Source organism: Cherax quadricarinatus, chromosome 11 (genome assembly GCF_038502225.1).
Source record: "Cherax quadricarinatus isolate ZL_2023a chromosome 11, ASM3850222v1, whole genome shotgun sequence".
Taxonomy (NCBI): Eukaryota; Metazoa; Arthropoda; class Malacostraca; order Decapoda; family Parastacidae; genus Cherax; species Cherax quadricarinatus.
The window spans coordinates 24,758,601-24,777,327 of NC_091302.1; the positions used below are offsets into that span (position 1 = coordinate 24,758,601).

Genomic DNA, 18,727 nt, shown 5'->3' on the forward strand with positions numbered 1-18,727 from the left:
TAAAGGGATCGAACCCTAAGGGCAAGGGTTCACAAGATCAAAAGAAAACAAAGCCTCTAATAGAAAGCAAACTAACTTCTTTTGTTTCTGTTTGTCATTTATTTGGTGTTAAGGGACGTAAACGTCCCGATTGTCCTTCTAAGAAGGTCCAAAAAGTTGGAAAATGTTTTAAAGACTTTAATGACCAAGCACCCTTCTGTTCAGGAACAGTTAATAGACTTGATGTATCTACCATTTTACGAGACACAGGATGCACATGTATAGTCATTTCTGATAAGCTCTTCCCTAATCTTAAAGAAACTCATTCCTCTGCTATACTTTTAGACTACTTGGGCCGTACACTTTTCCTACCATCCGTTGTTACATTAGGTCTAAATGGTTCACAGGTTGGTATGAAGTCGTACTAGCTCCCATCACTTCTTGCTCTGTACTAATAGGTAATGTAAAACGTGTCATTCTTCCTTCTGAGGTTGACCTTTCATCACCAAAGATGGACATAAGCTTTCCAGATCCTCTTCCTGTAGAGTCAGAGAAGCCCTTCGAAAGTTCAGATGAGGCAATATCTCGGAATATTTGTGTGGGGCTAGAAACCAGTGATACTACTCTCGAAAGCGAGGTAGTAGAATCACCGGTTCACTTGTTAGATGAAAGTGAGGTTATCACCTCCGATACTATAAATGTCTTGACTAGGGCTCAGAAAAAAGCCCAGGCTTCTCCTACTGTCCATCCTTTGATTTTCCGTGACTTTAAGCCTTTAGATATATGGAAGGACTCCTTTGTCAATTTACAACGCAATTGCCCTTCTCTTCAGAATTGCCATAATGCAGCTAGACAAAATTAATTTATCAAAAGGAAAAACTTTTCATATAAATTTCAATATATGAAAGGTATCTTGTATAAATCAGCATTCAAATTAAATTCAGATGAGGTAGACTATTCCATCTTAGTTGTTCCCAAGTCAATGCAGAGAGACTGTTCTTAAAATGGCTCATGACCTACTAGTGGCCGGACATTTCTCTCATCGTAAAACCTTAAATAAAATTAGGGAAACCTATTTTTGGCCCAAAATTTCCTCAGATATCACTACTTATTGTAGATCGTGTAAAGTTTGCCAACTGTTATCCTTTCGAGGTACCAGGCGAGTACCTATGGTCAAAATGCTAATCTTTACAGTACCGTTTGAAAGAGTAGCTATTGACATCGTTGGTCCTTTATGACCACTTTCATCTGGGAGACATAGATATATCTTAACATTAGTTGATTATGCTTCGAGTTTCCCTGAAGCTGTACCCTTAAAGTCCATAACTACTACAAAGGTGGCTGAAGAATTTTTGTCCATCTTCTCTAGAGTGGGCATCCCTAGAGAGATTTTGTCTGACCGTGGGACACAATTCACATCTGACTTAATGCAACATCTCTACCAACTTCTGGGAGTGAAGCCTCTCTTCACCACACCCTATCATCCCAGCTGTAATGGGAAGATTGAGCGCCAGCATTCGATTCTCAAGTCCATTTTAAGGAAACTTTGCTCCCTTAAACCTAAGGAGTGGCATCGTTACCTACCCTGTGCTTTGTTTGCCATGAGGGAAGTTCCCAGTGACTCTTTGGGGTTTTCACCTTTTGAACTTCTCTATGGTAGACAGGCCAGAGGTCCACTGTCCATCCTTCATGACTTATGGACTAATGAGGACGTAAAGGCTGAGGTTCAGTCTTCTTATCAGTTTCTCCTTGACCTTAGATCCAAACTTGAGGAGACCTCTGACATAGTTTCGAAAAACTTAAGTTTGTCAATGGACCAGTACAAAACCTATTTTGATTCCAAAAGTCAGAGGAGAAGTTTTAAAGTGGGGGATGAAGTTCTGGTACATTTGCCTATCAAGCCAAATAAATTATTAGTAGCATGGAAAGGTTCAAATAAGGTGTTAAAAATTTGTGGGAAAGTTGATTACCTCATACAAGTCAAGGGGAAACCTAAGCTTTATCATATCAACATCCTTAAGAAATATTACCGAAGAAATTCGGTTAACTGCCTTAATAACTTTGACTTAGTTTTTCCACACGAACTTGATAAGACAACTGAAGAGTCTAAGGTGTGCGTAATTGACACCTCTAACATAGACTATGACAGAGAACTACTTGACTTGGTGACTCTTGACCACTTGGGTGCAACAAACATTAATATCAATGAGTCTTTGGATGACCATAAGAAACATGAACTACTTCAATGTGTGAGTAACTTCTCAGACGTTTTTACCGATATTCCAGGTGTCACCTCCACGGTAGTCCATAAGATTCACTTAGTTACGGACAATCCTATCAAATGGAAATTATACCCAGTTCCAGTTCACCTTAGGGATGCATTTAACCGACAGGTAGACAAATTATTAAAACTAAAGATCATTGAACCTTCAGTATCTGCATATTGCTCACTAGTAGTCATGGTTAAGAAGGAGGATAATTCATATAGACTTGCTGTTGACTTCAGAGGCCTTAATGCTATAACTCGGTGTGATGCTGAGCCTATGCCCTTAATAGATAGCGATCTACACAAATTTTATGACTCTTCCTTCTTTTCAGAGATTGATATTGCGCAGGCATATCATCAAGTAATGTTAGATCCTTCTTCTAAGCAGTACACCGCTTTTCCTACCCACCAAGGACTGATGCAGTATAGAACTATGCCCTTCGGTTTGGTAACTGCCTGTGCTACCTACGTGAGACTGATGAGAAAGGTCTTGGGTAATATGCCAAATGTTTCAGTTTATTTTGATAACATTTACGTAATGACATCCACGTGGGGCGAGCACATCCAAACATTAACATCAGTTTTGCTTAGGTTATGCTCACATGGCCTCACTGCCAAGCCGAAGAAATGCTTCCTTGGGTATAACAAGATTAGATATCTCGGGCTGATCCTTTCTAATAACTCTTTGCAGCCTCTCCCCAGTAGAATTTAAATTAGAATTTAAATTCCCCAAAACCAAGAAGCTCATGCGTAGCTTTCTTGGTTCTGTAAATTTTTATGCACGGTTTATCCCGAACCTTACTGATCTTACAGGCATCTTATCCAACTTCCTTAAAAAGTCTGTGAAGGAACCTCTTGAACTTTCCGACGTAGCTCGAGAAAAGTTTAATGAGATTAAAAATATCTTCTCGAAAGACCCTATACTTAAGGTTCCAGATATTAATAAAACATTTTGTTTAAGAACTGATGCCTCCAATACTGGCTTAGGAGCGGTGTTACTACAATACCATGATGGTACTCCCTTCCCTGTATGCTTCCTAAGCCGGAAACTCCTTCCTGCAGAAACGATATACTCCACCATAGAAAAGGAATGTTTGGCTCCTGTGTGGGGTATCTCCAAACTTAAATTTTATTTACTGGGAAAAGAATTCATTTTAGACGAATCACAAACCTTTGATATACCTAGAAACTTTTAAGGGAACCAACAGTCGTCTCTTGAGGTGGACTCCAAGCTTTTAAGTTTCATATTGTGTATATCAACGGCTCATCCAATTATTTCTCTGACTGGTTAAGTCGCGACAGTCAGTAGATTTGGTGCCTTACGCGATTTCCACGTGTTAGAACTTTCTCCTCGACTATTCTTCTTATACTCTTTGACTATAAGTCTTGGTGTGGGGGAGTGTGAGGGAAAAGTTCAACAGATAGGAGTAGCAAGCGAGTATATGGTGACGATAGTTTGATTGCCGGCTGCTTGTTAAGGTAGAGTAAGTCTAGTTCCCGCTATCCCCCCCTTTCTCCCCACCCCGAAAGGTGACGTGTGGGGCTACGGCCAAACAGTAATCACTCGACTCACAGCTCCCAGCACAACTGTAAGTGAAAGTTAAGACACATGTGCAACATCTGGATATCTTTATTGTAGTAGACGTTTCGCCATCCAGTGGCTTTATCAATACAGATTCTAGGACATAATAGGAAGACAGTAGAACTATATACAAAAGATGAGGTAATCAGTCCCTCGGCCTTGGAGTTAGTGTTCACAGCATCGTGGTGGAGGAGAGTCTGGAGCAAAGGCAAGAAGACTGGCGCTTTTTATAGGCGTCAGTGAATGGGACGGGCAGCAGACGAGGGCAGTCACTGGTAGGCGGGATTCCCCAGTGGAAGTAGGTCCTTCCCAAAGAGATGGGTTAGTTGCAGCAGCCGTGAAGAAGGTCTTGTAGATGTCCTCTGAACCAAGATTCCATGATGTTGCAGTGTCTGACAAGTTGTGCAAGAAAGGTATAAAATACCGACAATATGAAAGTTAAGACACATGTGCAACATCTGGATATCTTTATTGTAGTAGACGTTTCGCCATCCAGTGGCTTTATCAATACAGATTCTAGGACATAATAGGAAGACAGTAGAACTATATACAAAAGATGAGGTAATCAGTCCCTCGGCCTTGGAGTTAGTTGCAGCAGCTTCACGGCTGCTGCAACTAACCCATCTCTTTGGGAAGGACCTACTTCCACTGGGGAATCCCGCCTACCAGTGACTGCCCTCGTCTGCTGCCCGTCCCATTCACTGACGCCTATAAAAAGCGCCAGTCTTCTTGCCTTTGCTCCAGACTCTCCTCCACCACGATGCTGTGAACACTAACTCCAAGGCCGAGGGACTGATTACCTCATCTTTTGTATATAGTTCTACTGTCTTCCTATTATGTCCTAGAATCTGTATTGATAAAGCCACTGGATGGCGAAACGTCTACTACAATAAAGATATCCAGATGTTGCACATGTGTCTTAACTTTCATATTGTCGGTATTTTATACCTTTCTTGCACAACAACTGTAAGTAAAAGCCTCTGCTCCTATTCTAGTGGACTTATTGGTTGAAAGCTTCACTTTCGACCAATAATAAACTTAGTCCTTTCAGCCTTGATCCCCATGTTAGATGTGTTGATAATCACCACGTATTTGTGGTAAAGAACCTGCTTTCCTGTCATCTGGACTGACTATTCAAGGCTATAGACTCTGAAGAATTAGCCGTTGGGTTGTCACCAACACTTGTGACCCCCCACATCATCAGCAATGGCTACAATTTCTACAAGACGGTGTCAACCTCCTCCAGACAATGCTATCGAAAAAATATTTAATAAGGGATCAGTAAGAACATAAGAACATAAGAATGTAGGAACACTGCAGAAGGCCTACTGGCCCATACGAGGCAGGTCCTTATCAAAACGACATCTACCTAAAGCTACTCAAGAAACAACTCTCGCACCCCCCAACACCAATCAAACCCAGCCCCTCCCACTCATATATTTGTCCAGTCTCTTCTTAAAGCTGCCCAAGGTCCTAGCCTCTATCACCCCACTGGGAAGACTGTTCCACGCATCTACAACTCTGTTAGAAAACCAGTACTTACCTATGTCCTTTCTAAATCTAAATTTATCCAACTTAAATCCATTATTCCTGGTTCTTACCTGGTTCGACACCCTCAGTACTTTATTAATGTCTCCCTTGTTTATGCCCGTCATCCACTTATACACTTCAATGATATCTCCCCTCATTCTACGCCTCTCCAGAGAGTGGAGATTTAAGGCTTTAAGTCTATCTTCATACGGGAGGTTCCTTACACAGTAAATCATTTTAGTCATTCTTCTCTGTATGTTCTCTAATGAGTCTATGTCCATCCTGTAGTAAGGGGACCAAAACTGAGCAGCATAATCTAAATGAGGCCTCACTAGTGATGTATAGAGCTGTAAAATAACTTTTGGACTTCTGTTACTTATACTTCTTGAGATAAATCCAAGTAATCTGTTGGCCTTGTTGCGCACACTGAGACACTGCTGTCTTGGCTTTAGATTTCTGCTTACCATGACTCCCAAGTCTTTTTCACATTCTGTATGACCAAGCTCTACTTCACCTAGATTATAGCTTCGAGGGTTATTTTCATTACCAAGGGCAAGTACCTTACACTTATCCACATTAAACTTCATCTGCCATTTCTCAGACCAAGACATTAATTTGTTCAAATCGTCCTGGAGTTCATTCATATCCTCCTCAGAGTGAATTATACGGCCTATCTTTGTATCATCAGCAAACTTACTCATGTCACTAGTAATCCCTTCATCAAGGTCATTAATGTAAATTATGAACAAGAGAGGGCCCAAAACTGATCCCTGTGGAACGCCACTAGTGACTAATCCCCACTCAGATTTCACTCCATTAATGGTAACTCTCTGCTTTCTATTGGTAAGCCATGCCTCAATCCATGCTAGAACTTTACCTCCTATACCATGAGCTGCCACTTTTCTTAAGAGTCTCTTGTGAGGTACTCTGTCGAAGGCTTTACTAAAATCCAAATAAACAATATCATATTCCTTATCACTGTCAACTGCCTCAAATGTTCTATTGAAGAACGTCAGTAAGTTTGTCAGGCAGGAACGACCTCTCGTGAATCCATGCTGAGATTCATTTATCAAGTTATGCTCTTCAAGGTGACTTCTGATAATGTCAGCTATAATTGATTCTAATAACTTGCCCACTATAGATGTCAGGCTTATTGGACGGTAATTTGAAGGAGTGGACTTATCCCCTGATTTGAATATAGGAACCACATTAGCCATCTTCCACATCTCTGGCACAACACTGGTAAGGATGGACGCATTGAATACACTCGTTAATGGCTGACTAAGCTCCATCTTGCATTCCTTAAGTACCCTTGAAAACAACTCATCGGGTCCCGGGGACTTATTTTGTTTCAGTTTGTCTATCTGTTTAATAACCATGTCCCTCGTGACAGTAATATTAGTTAACTTAAATTCATCAGGAACTAAATAATTGTTAATTACTGGAATCTCATTTACATCTTCCTGTGTAAAAACTGACAAAAAATAGTCATTAAATAAGGAACACATTTCCAGTTCATTATCCGTCAGCTGTCCATTCCCAGATTTCAGAGGTCCTACTTTTTCCTTCACCTTCGTCCTATACACTTGAAAGAACCCCTTTGGATTAGTCTTTGATTCATTAGCGACTCTAATTTCATAGTCACGTTTAGCCTTTCTAATCGCCTTTTTTACTTCTCTTTTAAGCTGAACATATTGGTCAGTAAGGTTAACCTCTCCTCTTCTGATGCGCCTATAAATTCCCCTTTTCTCCCCTAATAGATGCTTTAACCTCCTGTTAACCCATTTGGGATCGTTATTATTAGACCTAATTTCTCTCTGGGGAATGTATATACTCTGGGCACTGTGTACATTATTAAGAAAACAATCATAAAAGCAGATCCCTTCATATTCATAAGTATGATTATCGTCAATAAAATCATTAGCTAGATAACCCCAATCAAGATTAGACAGATGTTCCCTAAGTCCATTATAATCGGCAGAACGAAAATCGGGGATTTTTACTGTATTATCATTATTCTTGCATTCCCAATTAATGCTAAAGGTGATGGATTTGTGATCACTTGCGCCAAGCTCTTCAGTGATCTCCAGATTATTCACTAGTGTTTCCTTATTTGACAAGACTAGGTCTAGCAAATTATTACCCCTGGTAGGTTCAGTTACACTCTGTTTCAGAAAACAGTCCTGAACTGTTTCCATGAAGTCACTGGACTCTAGATTACCTGTCAAAGAATTCCAGTCAATTTGGCTAAAGTTAAAGTCCCCTACTATGACTACGTTACTGTGTCCAGAAGCCCTAACAATTTCGTCCCAAAGAAGTCTCCCTCTATCGTGATCCAAGCCTGGAGGTCGGTATATTACACCTAGAATTAGTTTTTCTTGACCCTCCACGAACTCTACCCAAACAGACTCTGTTACTGCTCCATCTATTTTTATACCTTTTTTTATGCAACAATTAATATTTTCTCGAACATACAATGCAACTCCTCCCCCCTTCCCATTACATCTATCCACATTGAATAACTTAAATCCCTGAATATTACACTCAGCAGTCATATCCCGACTCTTTAAATCATACCACGTTTCAGTTAATGCAATGATATCAAAGTTCCCAGCACATGCTACCAAACGTAGTTCATTAATTTTATTTCTTGCACTTCGACTGTTAGCATAAAATACCATCATATGTTTTTTCTTCTGCACATTTTTCCTATTCATCTTTGTTTTTACACAATTTCTGAAATTATCATTACCCAGAGTTACTCCATGACAGTTACTATTAAGATTCTTAATATCAGAGCATAAGTCAATATATCCATACTCATTATTAATCATTTCTAAACCCATACCTCTAACTAATCCTAGTTTAAAGTCCTAACAACCCCCTCAACTGAGTTAGCAAGAAAACCCACACCTGCCCTGGATAAGTGAACCCCATCCCTGGCATACATGTCATTTCGGCCATAGAAGTTGTCCCAGTTGTCAATGAATGGTACTGCATTATCCTTACAGTGTTTATCCAGCCAACAATTAATACCAATTGCTCTGGACAACCATTCATTACCAACACCTCTTCTTGGCAAAATGCCACATATAACAGGGCGCCCCCCCTTCTTCCTAATCATGTCTATAGCTGTCCTGAACTTTCTAACTAAATCCTCACTTCTACGCTTGCCTACATCATTGCCTCCAGCACTGAGGCAAATAATAGGATTGATCCCATTACCGTTCATGATGTTGTCAAGCCGGCTAACAATGTCCTCCATCCCAGCCCCAGGAAAGCATACCCTTTGTCTCCTACTCCTGTCCTTCAAGCAGAATGCCCTATCCATGTATCTAACCTGGCTATCCCCAACAACAACAATATTCTTACCTTCCTTGTCGTTCGTCGTGACGATCCCAGTAGTAGACTCACATTCGTCGGGTAGCACCGAGAATGCGTTGGAGGTTTCCACGGGAGTTTCCACAGCAGTCTCTTTCTTCTTCATCGTTTCTGGCTTTCCATTCGTCTTCTTGATCGTCAACTTCGTCGTCCCCTGCTGTCCAGCCACTGACCACGATCCCTTCTTGACCTGAGGACTCGAAACAGGAGGACTACTACGAATCCTCTTGTTTTCCTCGGTCAATCGCCGTATCTCCATCTTCGCTGCCTTCAATTCTTCCTTAAGTTGCTGGTAAAGTTGCTCGATGGAGGGCATCTTGGTTCAGTCCACGGGAGCAAACAAGACACTTCTTCACAGAGTTAAGTACAGGTCAGCACTCAAAGTACAGGTCACCACTCAAGAGCACACAAACAGGTCTTCACAGAGCTAAGTACACGTCACCACTGAAACAAATTCTGGCCAAAAATAGAGCGAAACACCAACGTCAAAGACCTGGGAGTGATCATGTCGGAGAATCTCACCTTCAAGAACCATAACATTGTATCAATCACATTTGCTAGAAAAATGACAGGATGGATAATGAGAACCTTCAAAACTAGGGATGCCAAGCCCATGATGACACTCTTCAGGTCACTTGTTCTATCTAGGCTGGAATATTGCTGCACACTAACAGCACCTTTCAAGGCAGGTGAAATTGCTGACCTAGAAAATGTACAGAGAACCTTCATGGCATGCATAACGGAGATAAAACACCTCAATTACTGGGAGCGCTTAAGTTCCTGAACCTGTACTCCCTGGAATGCAGGCGGGAGAGATTCATGATTATATACACCTGGAAAATCCTAGAGGGACTAGTACCGAACTTGCACACGAAAATCACTCACAACGAAAGCAAAAGACTTGGCAGACGATGCAACATCCCCCCAATGAAAAGCAGGGGTGTCACTAGCACGTTAAGAGACCATACAATAAGTGTCAGGGGCCCGAGACTGTTCAGCTGCCTCCCAGCATACATATGGGGGATTACCAATAGACCCCTGGCAGTCTTCAAGCTGGCACTGGACAAGCACCTAAAGTCGGTACCTGACCAGCCAGGCTGTGGGTCGTACTTTGGTTTGTGTGCAGCCAGCAGTAACAGCCTGGTTGATCAGGCTCTGATTCACCATGAGGCCTGGTCAAAGACCGGGCCGCGGGGGCGTTGACCCCCGAAACTCTCTCCAGGTAAACTCCAGGTAAACACCTCCACCAGTTCCCCTCATTCCGATTCCCGTCAGTGGTGAGCCCTTCTCACGCCTGATAATAGATTGTGTTGGTCCGTTACCCAGGACTAAACAAGGGAATCAATATCTGTTTACAATTATGGATATCGTTACTCGATATCCAGAAGCTACCCCTTTGAGAAAAATTAATTCTCGCGTCATTGTTCGAGCTTTGCAAAAAAAATTCTCTCAGGTGGGGATTCCCCGAATAATTCAATCCGATCAAGGTTAAAATTTTACCTCTAAGATGTTTCGCGATGCCTTATCTCGCCTCGGAATTAAGTCCGTATTTTCTGTTGCATACCACCCTCAGTCACAAGGAGCCCTCGAACAATTTCATCAAACATTAAAATCAATGTTGAGAGCGTATTGTGAGCAGTTTTCCCGGGACTGGGACGAGGGAATACCATTTCTCTTGTTCGCCTTAAGGGAAAATGAACAAGAAAGCACAGGGTTTAGTCCATTTGAATTAATTTACGGACATCAAGTACGCTGCCCCCTCGCAGTACTAAAAGATTCATGGACGGGAAAATCAGAACCCTCATTCAAAACAACTCCAACTCTAATGCAAAAGCGTTTGTCACAACTGAGGGAATTAGCCTCAAAAAACTTAGCTAAGGCCCAATCCAAGATGAAGCATTGTTATGACACACACACACGCTCTAGCTTCTTTAAACCAGGTGACAGTGTGATGGCACAGAAATTTTTACCTGGGCATGCTCTGCGACCTAGATACGAAGGTCCTTTGGAAATGATTGAGCGGTTCAGTGAGGTAAATTATGTACTACGAACTCTAGGAAAGAGAAGAGCAAAACGTACTTACCACATAAACCAACTTAAGGCTTACCACCCAAGTCTCGTACCAATCACGACAGTTCTTCCTTTAGCTGAAACTAAAAATGTACGTCTGCCCAGCATCTCTAAAGCGATAGAAGTACGTTTAAAAAATTCAGAGACATTACAATCTCTTGATACCTTTCTTATGGACCTTGATTTGGAAAAAGCAAAAGATATCAAAGACTTGATATTACGTTATGAGGTTTTATTCGATGATGTACCTAGGTGTTGCACATTAGGGATTCACGATATAGATATACAAGGAGCTAAGCCTTGCAAACAGTCACCTTATAGGGCAAGTCCACTCAAACAAGAAACATTAAACAAAGAAGTGGAATTTTTGTTGACCCATGGACTCATAGAACGGAGTAAGAGTCCGTGGGCCTCGCCCTGTATATTAGTTCCCAAGCCTGATGGAACTTCTAGAATGTGCACTGATTATCGTAAGGTTAATGCTCTCACGGTACCGGATGGTTTCCCACTACTCCATATTGATGATCTAATTGACAGAGTATCAGGAGCCTCCTATGTTACCCGCCTGGATTTATTTTTTTTTTTATATTTTATTTAAAAACACAGTATACATGTACGTTATACATAATTGACTTAAAATACAGTATACATGTGCGGTATACAAAATTAATTTAAAACAAAAACCGTGAAGACTTTATATAAGACAAGAAACAATATATATAACTAAACAGAGAACTACCGGAACATACCTTAAACGCCAAATAACTATATAACCAAACCTGACAGTCTTATTCATATTGTGTATGAAATTTTATATACAAAAGAATGTCATATAAACTAATGCATTGCGCACTCAATTGTACTATGGATATATAAAAAAATTATATGCGAAAACAAAATCATATAAACTAATGCATTGCACACTCACTGGTACCATGGTCATAAAATACTGTCAGAAACCTACATGACTCTTGAAACTGAAACCTGGTGTTCTTTATTTTTGGTTTTGCATATATTGAAAAAGGAATCAAAATATGCAAAAAGCCTTTAATAATTAACATAAGACTTTTACAGATCTAGCATGTATGATTACATATGAGGAAACACTGAGACACCTAATACACCGACCAACCCCATATTTAGTTTCTCAAACTAATTATAACCCACAAAAAATATACCTTGCTTGTATACAGTGATATTAGTAAAGGTGCTTAATTGAACATCAACTGACTATATGCACCATAAATGATAAAAAAAAACTACATGTGATATCACTAGGTGTCAGAACAATATATCCCACAAAAGCTGCTGTCCAAGAAACTTGAATGTCCAAAGATTACAATATAGGACATTATACATCTCAACCCACCCCCCCCTCACAGCGGTAACCTCTATCACATATACAAAAACAATCTTAGGCCAATGAAACTTTTTGCCTTCATCAAAAGTTTACAATCATCACCATAGATCTGCATATGAACATTCCCCGTAAAGGACAGTATAACGTGTACTTTTAGCGGTGATATCAGCGAGGCATCCGCTTACAAATGACTAAACAAAACCTAACGGGAATCCCAGGAAAGACCCAACATACTTCACCAAGCCCCGGCCATAGTTGGGAACCAGTTCAATCTTGCTAGAGGCTTGAACATATACTGAAATGTTGCTTTTTATCTTTATTATCAAGATGCATGACCATATTAGGATTAATCCAAGATCTCAGTTCCACACAACGCCACAACCATACACACACAGACCCACGGAACCATTCAAATACATACACGTCACTCCCTAAAACCCGCCCTCTACCCTGAAGTCCCGAACATACCGTTTGGTGCTACCACGAGAGGAGTTCAGCCCCCCTTTGCCTTACCCCACCCCCAGTTGCAGCAACCTTTGAACAGTAAGACTTCGATAGTTTGCAGGAAAACTATTATCCCAACTTCTACCATATATGAGTTTATTTCTGCAATACGTTCTGTAGATACCTGCCGCAATTGCCCTGATCCTAACTGATCCCCCGGTTTCCCGCATACCCCACGAGATATAAAGAAAATCAGCCACCACGTACATTATTGCTCTTCGTACCTCACTTGATACTTCGCTAACGTCTAATGTTAAGGCATGTAAGGTTGAGATAGTTCCCCCACTAAGAAAATCGAAAACCCGCCCCAACCACGAACGAACTTTGTCCATGGTATCACAAAAGTAGACTGCATGAAAAGCTGTTTCTTCTAGACCACAACGTAAGCAATCCACCTCCCTTGCCAAACCCATCCTATTTAAGACCGATTTTGATGCTAAAATCCCCATGATAAATCTGTACACCAATTCACGAACCCTTGGTGCCAACTTAAGTTTACAAAATCCGTCCCATATTTCCCCCCAATTATACAGCGGAAAAACAGACAATCCCTGTACAATTTCCCCACTACAACATATGCTGACCATTTGCCCCACCCGGATCCGTTGTGCATTTCTCAACTTTAACAACAAACGCAGCATGTCCTCACACTCGATTAATCCCCTGTCTCTCCACCATTTACGCATTTCGATCATTACCCTACCCACCCGGATGCCCTTCTCACCGCCTGCCCTGAGGAACCGCTGCTTAACATAGAGGGCCTTCACCCGTGGCCCCAAAGCCAGGAGACCTAAACCTTCAAGCTCTCCTGAAACCCCAAACATAACGTAAGACCCTTCTCTGCAGTTCCTGAATATCCACGTCTCTTAAAGGGTACACCTCAGCCACACCCCATACTTTACTATAAACAGGTGTATTAACCACTACTGTCCTCTGTTGCAAAGATACATCCCCAGCTCTTAACCCCCGAAGTCGATCTAAAGCCTTGTTAACCACCAATTCTGAGTTCACCCTTCGTCCCTCCCTCTCATCTGCCATGTACACGATACCACATATTCTAAGTTGCACCACAACTGACCACCCATACTTTTCGCCCAACCCCCGCCCCCACCCATGTACATACCTCCAATAATTTCGATTTTGCTTTATTGACGCACATGCCAGACTCTGTCCCAAAAAACTCAACAATCCATCCCACGATCCGCAAATCCCCCTCCCCCGTGGTATCATCTATGTACCCGACCACACGCGCTGCATGGTCACTGCTCCGCGTCCCACACCTCAAATCACCATCCAACAGCTCATAAAAGGGGTTTTGCATACAAGCAAAAAGCAGCTGGGAGGTGGAGGCACCCTTGCCTCGAACCTCTTTCCATATGGACCGGCTGCCCCAATTTACCGTTTACCTGTACGCGTATCATAGCCGAGACATACAAGGTATCAACCCATCTTACAATCTCCTCTCCAAAACCCTGCTTCAATAAAATAAGCCTCAATAAATTTTTATCAACACAGTCGTAAGCATTTTGCCAGTCAAGCCCGAGGACACCCCCCTCTTGACATTCCTCCAAAAACTCCCTAATACGTACATGTACGTCCCTCATGCTCCTACCTGGTATGCCTAACTGTCCCTCGTGAATAACTGACCTCATAACCTTCCTCATTCTGTTTCCTAAGACTTTTACAAAGATTTTATAGTCCGAGCACAAAAGATATATTGCTCTATATGCACTCAGACCCCTCCCCCCTCCTTTTTTGGGTACAAACACAACTACCCCCATACTTTGCGACATACTTAATTTCCCCTCCGTGAGCATGCAATTCAATACATCAACCAAACAACGCTTTATACTTCCCCAATGCGCCCTATAAAAATCATTCGAAATACCATCTATACCTGGTAAAAATCGCCTCCTCTACCTCCTCCACTCGTATTCTACCTTCTAGTACCATTCTATCCCTGTCACTTATAACTTTCCTGAAATCCCTCCCCACCAGGCCACCCGCATGGTCCCCTCCCTACTCCCCGCCGTAGCTTTTCCCCAAACCATAGATCAGCATAAAAACTCATGCTGTCCGTGGTGAGGAGTACTAGACCCGGCAGGTAACCACTCAAACCAGTGCATACTTCCAATTGCAAGAGGGACGTCGCCTGTTGTCTGACCCTGAATTTGCACAAGACACAACCGGAAGGTTTGTCACCCCAGAGCACTTCTTCCATACCTGCTCTGACTCGAACCGCATTAAAACATTCATTGTGAATTTCTGCAAGTCGACTACGAAGATGTTCAATGTCGTCATACCTACTACTTCCACCCCCCACATAGTAATCATTTATCTGCCCCTCCAAATAGTTTTGTAGCCCAAACCTCCACCTTGCCTCCTCCTTTCCCCGCTTCTTATAATAACGCGCTATTCCAGGTTTGGCACGCATTTCCCACAGTTCCATCAAACATTTCTCTGCCCTCCACGTTTCCCAGATATTCTTCCACCAATCCTGAAAAACGGACCCATCCCCTTCCCCCTCCAAGAGCCGCCCATTCAGTTTCCAATACCCTGAATAAGCCCTGATCATTCCATCCCAGTCCAAATCCACTAGCACTGCACGGTGATCGGAAAACTCCAGATCAAGGGTCTGTATGCGTCCAACTCGAATTCCTTGTGTTGCATAAATCCTATCCAGTCGGGCCGCATAGCCTCTGTGCACAAACGTATGTTCCACCCCCCACCTACCCCTCCCCACTACATCATAAACCCCTGCATCCCCCAGCAGACTTCTTAGGACAGGTAGAATGCACCCCGCCCTCCTCGGCTCAACATCCCCATGGCGGATAATGCAATTCCAATCCCCAACTAAGACTGAAATTAAAGGCAAATCCCGAATGTGAAACGTTAAAGCCTCCCTCGCAAAGTCTATTTTAACTTTAGAGTTACTGTCCGCTGGCATATAAACTCCGATAAAACAAACTCTAACCCTACCCCAATACCCAACCACCCTAACCACCCTTCCATCTCCCCCCTCCTCCCATCCCAAGACGCTCCAAGGGCTGGACTCCTTCACCGCTATAGCCACCCCACCCTTTAATTTTAAAGAATTACTCACATACATTTGGTAGCCTTTCAACCGTAACTCACTACCAAATTTATAATTATGTTCTTGCATAAAACATACATCCTCATCGTAACGATGCAAAAACCACTCCATCCACACTTTTCTAACTTCCGTCCTTAGGCCATTGGCATTGATAGTAACACACTTGAATTTACAAAAAAGGTGGTTTACCTCTATGTTTTTGGGTCTTTCCTGTTCCCACTCGCACATTAGACTGTCCGTCTTTGTCATTCGGCTTCTCGAGACTTCCCCTCCCCCCGTACTCTACCCTTATGCTGGGACCTTGAAACTATCCCTTCTGTGACAGGTGGCTCAGCCACTTTCGCCCACGATTTCCTCCCTGGGCGCTGTCCTGGTGTCAAGACGTCATCCATATCCGATGCTCCCGCCGAACGTTTGCGGGAGCTGCCATCCACATGCATCTCCTCGCTAGACAAAGCCTCCTGGTGTACCTCCACCACCACCTCATGTGTCCGTCCGAACGTGGTTTTATCCTGCATTTCCATGTTAGGGGATTCCTCAGTCATTAACTCACGACACGCCGTCGAAACAACAGGACCATGTTCTGTTCCATCTAGAAGGTCCTGCAACACGTCTTCCAGCAACTTATCCTGTGGCAAAACTTCAGGCCTCACAGGATCCACTGTAAGCGTGGGCATTTTCGATGGATCCATAGACAAGGTGGCACACATCGTAGACTGCGTGTCCTCCTGTTGCACCTCGTCACTCGAAAGCTTGGGAACTTGCCCAGCTGAGGTACCAGGCTCAGTCACGAAAGCCTCCACCCGTAGGCCCACAGGTGAATGGCCCCGGGAGTGAACAACCAGTCGACGGGGGCACTGGGCAGCCATATGCTCATAAGAGTTGCATAGTCTGCAAGTTTTCCTTTGGCCCGCGTAATGAACAAACACCTGGGTCCTATATTTCTCCATACGTACATAAGAGAGAATCGACTGGTGGAGCCTCATCTTGATGGTGAAGGAGCCCTCTGGGAACCCCTTGTATGGGCCCTCTCTCCACACTTCCTTGGTCGCTGCATGCACCATTCCGTATCTGCCAAAAACATCCCACAGATCGTACTCCTCCGCCTCGAAAGGCACATTTCTCACCTTGACCCAGGTGACATACGTCGACACGTCAGATAGACACACTTCCACAGCCGAATTCACCACCATTCTCCTTTCTTGAAAAGTCTCCACAATCTTGTTGTAGAAGCCGGCATTCACGAATTTTATAAATATCCTTGACATCCCATTCAAAGTTACGCCATATAATTCTGCATTGGGGATGCCGTAGACATCGCGTATAATGCATGGCATTAAAGTATGCATTGTAGAAACACTGAGAGAGCCTTGTGTGAATGCAACACAGACCGTGTTTACTCTCCTGCCTTGACGGTCCGCCATCTTGTGACTTGTAGTGGTCTCTGAAAACTGCACAGAAATCAGTTGATTCAGGAGCTACTGCGCAGCCTATCTGCACGGCCCGAGAGCGATGTGGACAATCTCCTGGATTTATTAAGGGGCTATTACCAAGTGCCACTTACCCAGCGTGCCCAAGAAATATCCGCATTTACTATACAAGGCGGATTATTCAATTATCGTGTTATGCCCTTCGGGTTGTGTAACACGGCCTCTACCTTCCAGCACCTGATGAACCTGTTGACCAATGATTTAGAAGGAGTGGACGCGTATCTAGATGATCTTGTTATATATAGCAATGAGTGGGAGCAAAATTTAATTCGCCTGTAAACCTTATTTAACAAGTTAGAAAAGTACAACTTCACCATAAATTTAGCCAAATGTCAGTTTGGACAAGCCAAGATTAAATACCTCGGTTTTTGTATAGGCCAAGGCGAGGTACATCCTGTTGATGTAAAAGTTAGGGCCATTGCCGAGTTTCCTATCCCTCAAAATAGAAAGTCTGTACAAAGGTTCCTTGGAATGGTTGGTTATTATCGACGTTTCTGTCCTAATTTTTCTCAGGTTGCATCTCCTCTTACTGAGTTGACCAGTAGTAACATGAAGTTTCGCTGGTCGAAAGATTATGAGATAGCTTTTAATCGGTTGAAGCGGTTGCTTTCTTTGTCACTAGTATTGAAAAGTCCTGACTTTAATCAACCCTTCTATGTGCACATTGATGCCAGCGGTTATGCTGTGGGGGCGGTGTTACTTCAGAAATCCCCCTCTACTGATATTTTGCATTCTATATCTTATTTTTCTTCAAAGTTGAAACGTCACCAAAAGAATTACGCCACTGTAGAGAAAGAAGCTCTTGCCCTAGTAATATCTTTGGAACATTTTGACATTTATTTGGGAACCTCCCCCCATAAAATTATGGTATTTTCCGATCACAACCCTTTAATTTATATTAATTCTATGAAATCAAAGAACACCCAGATCCTCAGGTGGGCTCTGAGGATCCAACCAAACTTGATTAGTATTCAACACTTAAGGGGAACTCTTAACGTAATTGCTGATGCCCTTTCTCGTCCATGAAAAAATTACTTTGAAATATAAAGTTTAGAGATGAGTACTCTTATAGCCTAATTTATATATATATATATATATATATATATATATATATATATATATATATATATATATATATATATTTTGCTGTTAATGATGTTCTTTTATATTGACAGTATATGATTATGAAAACCATTTCGTTGATGGGACGAAGTATTGAGTTAAGTCCATGTGGATGACCCTGACAGTCATATGTCTGAGACTCCTATTCTCGAATTGTGATGGATGCCACTCCAGATAGTTCTTCCGGCCATTGTTCCAAAAGCTCATCCTCTGGCAAATAACCGTGCTGATTGAGTTCTTTCATCTCCATTCTTCCGTCGTCCTACTTGCCTTACTTATCAAGAGGACGCTTACTATAAAGAAGATATTACCGAGGACGCTTGCAAACTCCCTACTGCGACCTAATGTC

The 18,727-nt window shown here is 42.4% G+C and overlaps 1 long non-coding RNA gene across 1 annotated transcript in view; it reads left to right on the forward strand.

Annotated features, from left to right (window-relative positions):
- LOC138852558 (uncharacterized) overlaps positions 1 to 18,727 on the forward strand; it is a 470,174-nt gene that overhangs the window by 184,802 nt on the left and 266,645 nt on the right. The gene's annotated exons all lie outside the window — the stretch shown is intronic.